Raw genomic sequence first — 6,570 nt, forward strand, 5'->3', positions numbered from 1 at the left:
CTTCTGAGGCAATGTCAGTTGATCCAGATCACTTAGTTCATTGATGAACAAGGGAGGTTCAACTTCCCAAGCATCAATGCCAAATAATTTGGCATTCAGCTTCATGATTGCACCAAGAAACTTGGCAGTTTGCTCTTCAGTAACATCCTCATTCTCTTCTGAAGAGGAATACTCATCAGAGCTCATGAAGGGTATAAGGAGGTTCAATGGAATCTCTATGGTCTCTAGATGAGCCTCAGAGTCCTTTGGTTCCCCAGAAGGAAGCTCCTTATTGATCACTGGACGTCCCTGGAGGTCTTCCTCCTTGGGATTCACGTCCTCTCCTCTCCTCACAGGTTCGGCCATGGCGCTTATGTCAATGGCCTTGCACTCTCCTTTTGGGTTCTCTTCTGTAATGCTTGGGAGAGTACTAGGAGGGATTTCAGTGATCCTTTTACTCAGCTGGCCCACTTGTGCTTCCAAATTTCTAATGGAAGACCTTGTTTCATTCATGAAACTTACAGTGGCCTTAGATAGATCAGAGACTAGATTTGCTAAATTAGAAGCATTTTGTTCAGAGTTCTCTGTCTGTTGCTGAGTTGATGATGGAAAAGGCTTGCTATTGCTAAACCTGTTTCTTCCACCATTATTAAAGCCTTGTTGGGGCTTTTGATCCTTCCATGAGAAATTTGGATGATTTCTCCATGTTGAGTTATAGGTGTTTCCATAAGGTTTACCTAAGTAATTTACCTCTGCTATTGCAGGGTTCTCAGGATCATAAGCTTCTTCTTCAGAAGAAGCCTCTTAAGTACTGTTGGATGCAGCTTGCATTCCATGCAGACTCTGAGAGATCATATTGACTTGCTGAGTCAATATTTTATTCTGAGCCAATATGGCATTCAGAGTATCAACCTCAAGAACTCCCTTCTTCATAGGCGTCCCATTAATCACAGGATTCCTTTCAGAAGTGTACATGAACTAGTTATTAGCAACCATGTCAATGAGTTCTTGAGCTTCTGCAGGCGTTTTCTTTAGGTGAATGGATCCACCTGCAGAAGTATCCAATGACATCTTAGATAACTCAGACAGACCATCATAGAATATATCCATGATGGTCCATTCTGAAAGCATGTCAGAAGGACACTTTTTGGTCAACTGTTTGTATCTTTCCCAAGCTTCATAGAGAGATTCACCTTCTTTCTGTCTGAAGGTTTGAACATCAGCTCTAAGCTTGCTCAGCTTTTGAGGAGGAAAGTACTTGGCTAAGAAAGTCGTGACCAGCTTATCCCAAGAGTTCAGGCTGTCTTTGGGTTGAGAATCCAACCATAATCTAGCTCTGTCTCTTACAGCAAAAGGGAAAAGCATGAGCCTGTAGACTTCAGGATCTATTCCATTAGTCTTAACAGTATCACATATCTGCAAGAATTCAGTTAAAAACTGAAAAGGATCTTCAGATGGAAGTCCATGAAACTTGCAGTTCTGCTGCATCAGAGAAACTAATTGAGGTTTCAGCTCAAATTTGTTTGCTCCAATGGCAGGAATGGAGATGCTTCTTCCATGTAAATTGGAATTAGGTGCAGTAAAGTCACCAAGCATCTTCCTTACATTATTATTATTTTCGGCTGCCATCTCCTTTGCCTGTTCGAAAATTTCTAAAAGGTTATCTCTGGATTGTTGTATTTTAGCTTCTCTTAATTTTCTCTTCAGAGTCCTTTCAGGTTCTGGATCTGCTTCCACAATAATGTTCTTGTCCTTGCTCCTGCTCATATGACAAAGAAGAAGGCACAGAAAAATAATAATAATAATAATAGAGATCCTTTATACCACAGTATAGGGATCCCTTTGTGAGTGGAAGAAAAGAGTGGGAGACAAAGAATGTGATGTAAAGGAAGAAACACAACTGTACCGATGGAAGAGATGTGAGATGAGATGTTAGGATATGAATGAATAAATAGAATAGAATGAGAGAGAAAGAGGGAATTTTCGAAAATTATTTTTGAAAAGGAGTTAGTGATTTTTGAAAATTGGTTTTTAAAATTGTGTTAGTGATTTTCGAAAATTAAGATTTTAAAAATTAAAATAATTAATAAATTAAAAAGAATTTTTGAAAAAGAGGGGAGATATTTTCGAAAATGAGAGAGAGAGAGTTAGTTAGGTGGTTTTGAAAAAGTTAAGAAACAAACAAAAAGTTAGTTAGTTAGTTGAAACAAATTTTGAAAAGATAAGAAGTTAGGAAGTTAGAGAAGATATTTTGAAATCAAATTTTGAAAAAGATAAGATAAGAAGATATTTTTTTTTTTTGAAAAGATATGATAGAAATTAGTTTTTTGAAAAAGATTTGATTTTTAAAACCACAATTAATGACTTGATTCATAAGAAATCACAAGATATGATTCTAGAACTTAAAGTTTGAATCTTTCTTAACAAGCAAGTAACAAACTTCAAATTTTTGAATCAAAACATTAATTGATTATATTATTTTCGAAAATTTGATATAAAAATAAGAAAAAGATTTTTGAAAAAGATTTTTTTAATTTTCGAAAATAACTAAGAATTTTGAAAAAGATTTGATTTTTGAAAAAGATTTTGAAAAAGATAAGATTTTCAAATTGAAAATTTGATTTGACTCATGAGAAACAACTTGATTTTAAAAATTTTTGAAAAAGTCAATCCAAATTTTCAAATTTGATGAGAGAAAAGAGGAAAGATATTTTTTTGATTTTTGAATTTTTATGATGCAAGAGAAAAACACTAAAAAGATGCAATGCATGAAATTTTTAGATCAAAACAATGAATGCATGCAAGAATGCTATGAATGTCAAGATGAACACCAAGAACACTATGAATGTCAAGATGAACATCATAGACACAATTTTGAAAAATTTTTAATGCAAAGAAAACATGCAAGACACCAAACTTAGAATTCTTTAATGCTTACGCACTAAGAATTCAAGAATGCATATGATAAACATGAAAAGACACAAAACAAAAAATCATCAAGATCAAACAAGAAGACTTACCAAGAACAACTTGAAGATCATGAAGAACACTATGAATGCATGATTTTTCGAAAAAATGCAAGATGCATATGCAATTGACACCAAACTTATAACATGGCTCAAGACTCAAACAAGAAACACAAAAATATTTTTTTTTGATTTTTATGATTTTCTAATTTTTTTGGATTTTTATTTTATATTTTTCGAAAAGTTATTTAGAAAAAGGAAAAATAAGGATTCCAAAATTTTTAATATGAATTCCAGGAATCTTACCATGTTAGTCTTAAAGCTCCAATCAAAGGGTCTGGCATGGCTTAACAGCCAGCCAAGCTTTAACATATAATTACATGGGATGGAGTGATTAGTTGAATACTAATCCCAAAGTAGTTTGGGTATGGCTTTACAGCCAGATATGATTCAACATGTTTCATGAAACACTAGAATTCATTCTTAAAAATCTTGAAGCCATAGAATAATTTATTTTTGAAAACATTATTTTTATTATTTTATTTTATTTTATTTTTTTTTTTTCGAAAACAAAAGAAAAATTTTTGAAAGCTTTTTGAAAAATTTTTGAAAACAAAACAAAAAGAAAATTACCTAATCTGAGCAACAAGATGAACCGTCAGTTGTCCAAACTCGAACAATCCCCGGCAACGGCGCCAAAAACTTGGTGCACGAAATTGTGATGTCCAGGCTCAAACTATTCCTGGCACGTGAGCAACTTGGTACGCGTAATCGTGATTACACATTCATGATTTGTCACAACTTCGATACAACTAACCAGCAAGTGCACTGGGTCGTCCAAGTAATACCTTACGTGAGTAAGGGTCGAATCCCACGGAGATTGTTGGTATGAAGCAAGCTATGGTCACCTTGCAAATCTCAGTTAGGCAGATATAAATTGATAATGGTGTTTTCAAATAATAAATAATAGAATAGGGATAGAGGTACTTATGTAAATCATTGGTAGGAATTTCAGATAAGCGAATGGAGATGCTTCTCGTTCCTCTGAACCTCTGCTTTCCTGCTATCTTCATCCAATCAGTCTTACTCCTTTCCATGGCTGGCTTTATGTGATACATCACCACTGTCAATGGCTACTTTCGGTCATCTCTCGGGAAAATGATCCAATGCCCTGTCACGGCACGGCTAATCGTCTGGAGGCATCACCCTTGTCAATGGCTTCATCTTATCCTCTCAGTGAATAATATGCTCACGCACCCTGTCACGGCACGGCTATTCATCTGTCGGTTCTCGATCATGCTGGAATAGGATTTACTATCCTTTTGCGTCTGTCACTAACGCTCTGCAATCGCGAGTTAGGAGCTCGTCACAGTCATTCAATCATTGAATCCTACTCAGAATACCACAGACAAGGTTTAGACCTTCCGGATTCTCCTGAATGCCGCCATCATTCTAGCTTACGCCACGAAGATTCTGGTTAGGAGATCTAAGAGATATTCATTCTAGCTTATTTCATGTAGAACGGAAGTGTTTGTCAGGCACGTGTTCATAGGGGAGAATGGTGATGAGCGTCACACATAATCATCACCTTCATCACGTTCTTGGGTGCGAATGGATATCTTAGAAGCGAAATAAGATGAATTGAATAGAAAACAGTAGTACTTTGCATTAATCTTTGAGGAACAGCAGAGCTCCACACCTTAATCTATGGAGTGTAGAAACTCTACCGTTAAAAATACATAAGTGAAAGGTCCAGGCATGGCCGTGTGGCCAGCCCCCATGGTCTAAGAACAATGCGTTCCAAGATGTCTAATACAATACTAAAAGGTCCTATTTATAATAAACTAGTCACTAGGGTTTACAGAAGTAAGTTATTGATGCATAAATCCACTTCCTGGGCCCACTTGGTGTGTGTTTGGGCTGAGCTTTGAGTGTTACACGTGCAGAGGCCATTTGTGGAGTTGAACGCCAGTTTTTGTGCCAGTTTGGGCGTTCAACTCTGGTTTTGGATCCTTTTCTGGCGCTGGACGCCAGATTTGGGCAGAGAGCTGGCGTTGAACGCCAGTTTGTGTCGTCTATTCTTCGCCAAATTATGGACTATTATATATTGCTGGAAAGCCCTGGATGTCTACTTTCCAACGCAATTGGAAGCGCGCCATTTCGAGTTCTGTAGCTCCAGAAAAGCCACTTTGAGTGCAGGAAGGTCAGAATCCAACAGCATCAGCAGTCCTTCTTCAACCTCTGAATCTGATTTTTGCTCAAGTCCCTCAATTTCAGCCAGAAAATACCTGAAATCACAGAAAAACACACAAACTCATAGTAAAGTCCAGAAATGTGAATTTAACATAAAATATATTAAAAACATCCCTAAAAGTAACTAGATTCTACTAAAAATATACTAAAAACAATGCCAAAAAGCGTATAAATTATCCGCTCATCAGGGATCAACTTTGGGTGCCCATGGTTTGTGAAGAACTCCATTAAAGCTTGGAGTTATTATCCTTGAATGAAGAAGAACAATGGAAGTCCAAGCATTGGTGGATGTTCAAGGATGGATTCAAGCACAAGCCACCTTGATGAAGAGCTCCCCATAAGTCTAACTTAAGGACAATAAACAAAAGTACTAGGCGGGAGAGAACCCACCATGGTAAACTCTTTTCTTTTTCTCCTTTGTAAATATTGGTAATTTAGGTTTAATTTCATGTCTTGTTTAGTTACTTGAGTTTATTTGGGAGTCTAGTAGGTTAAATAAGGTTTTATAATGTTCTGGTAGCTGTTTAGAGGTTTAGAATGCTTGGTATGGTGCAAAAACATATAAAAAATTTGAAAAACAGAGCACCATTCACGCGTACGCGCACTTCATGCGTACGCGTGACCCAAGTATTTCCAACCATCCATGCGCACGCATCATCCACGCGTACGCGTGGATTGCATATTTCTAGTTCCCAGCCATTTTCCCGAAAGTCACGCGAACAGCGCGCATGCACTGTTCCTTTTGCGCAAAGCTACTGCGCGTATGCGTCGCTCTTGAAATAACCCATCAATGCGCACGTATGCCGCACGCGTATGCGTCGCGCCCATTTCACCATTCCACATGCATGCATCACTGACGCGCATGCGTGACCTACCCTACATCAACCATCTTCTTTTCTTCTCTTCTTTCCATTTCTTTCCTTCTTCTCTCTTCTCTTCTTTTCTTTCCACCCTTCAAACATCATCCAACACTACTAAATATCATATAACACCATTTCTTTTAGTTAGTTCGTTAGTTTAACTTTTGTTTTCCATTATAAGTATTGGATTACTAATCTTGTTTACTATTTTACTGCTGCTTATTACTAATAGGATGTTAGTCTAACATCATTGTTGTTAATTGTCATTGTTGGATTTCTTTGTTGAGGTTGTATTTGGTTACTTGGTTTGGAACTTTTCGTGCTTAATGTTTTTGAATACCAAGTACATGTTACATTGCCTTCATGCATCTTAACCCTTTGAATTGCATGTTTTGGCCACCATGCATTCATCATCTATTGTTAGGCAATCGTACATTATCGATGCATTGTTTCTTAGGTGTTACTTATTCATGATTGAGCCTTATCCACATCACCTATTTCATGCATCAAGA

The 6,570-nt window shown here is 36.9% G+C and overlaps 1 non-coding gene across 1 annotated transcript; it reads left to right on the plus strand.

Annotated features, from left to right (window-relative positions):
- Positions 1-1,104: 1,104 nt before the first annotated feature.
- Positions 1,105-1,212, plus strand: LOC148567401 (small nucleolar RNA R71). Its single transcript, XR_015882572.1, has one exon. It is a non-coding gene; the product is annotated as a small nucleolar RNA R71 (small nucleolar RNA).
- Positions 1,213-6,570: the final 5,358 nt, after the last annotated feature.

This window comes from Arachis ipaensis, chromosome B4 (genome assembly GCF_059453495.1).
Source record: "Arachis ipaensis isolate K30076 ecotype BB chromosome B4, ASM5945349v1, whole genome shotgun sequence".
NCBI classification, from domain to species: domain Eukaryota; kingdom Viridiplantae; phylum Streptophyta; class Magnoliopsida; order Fabales; family Fabaceae; genus Arachis; species Arachis ipaensis.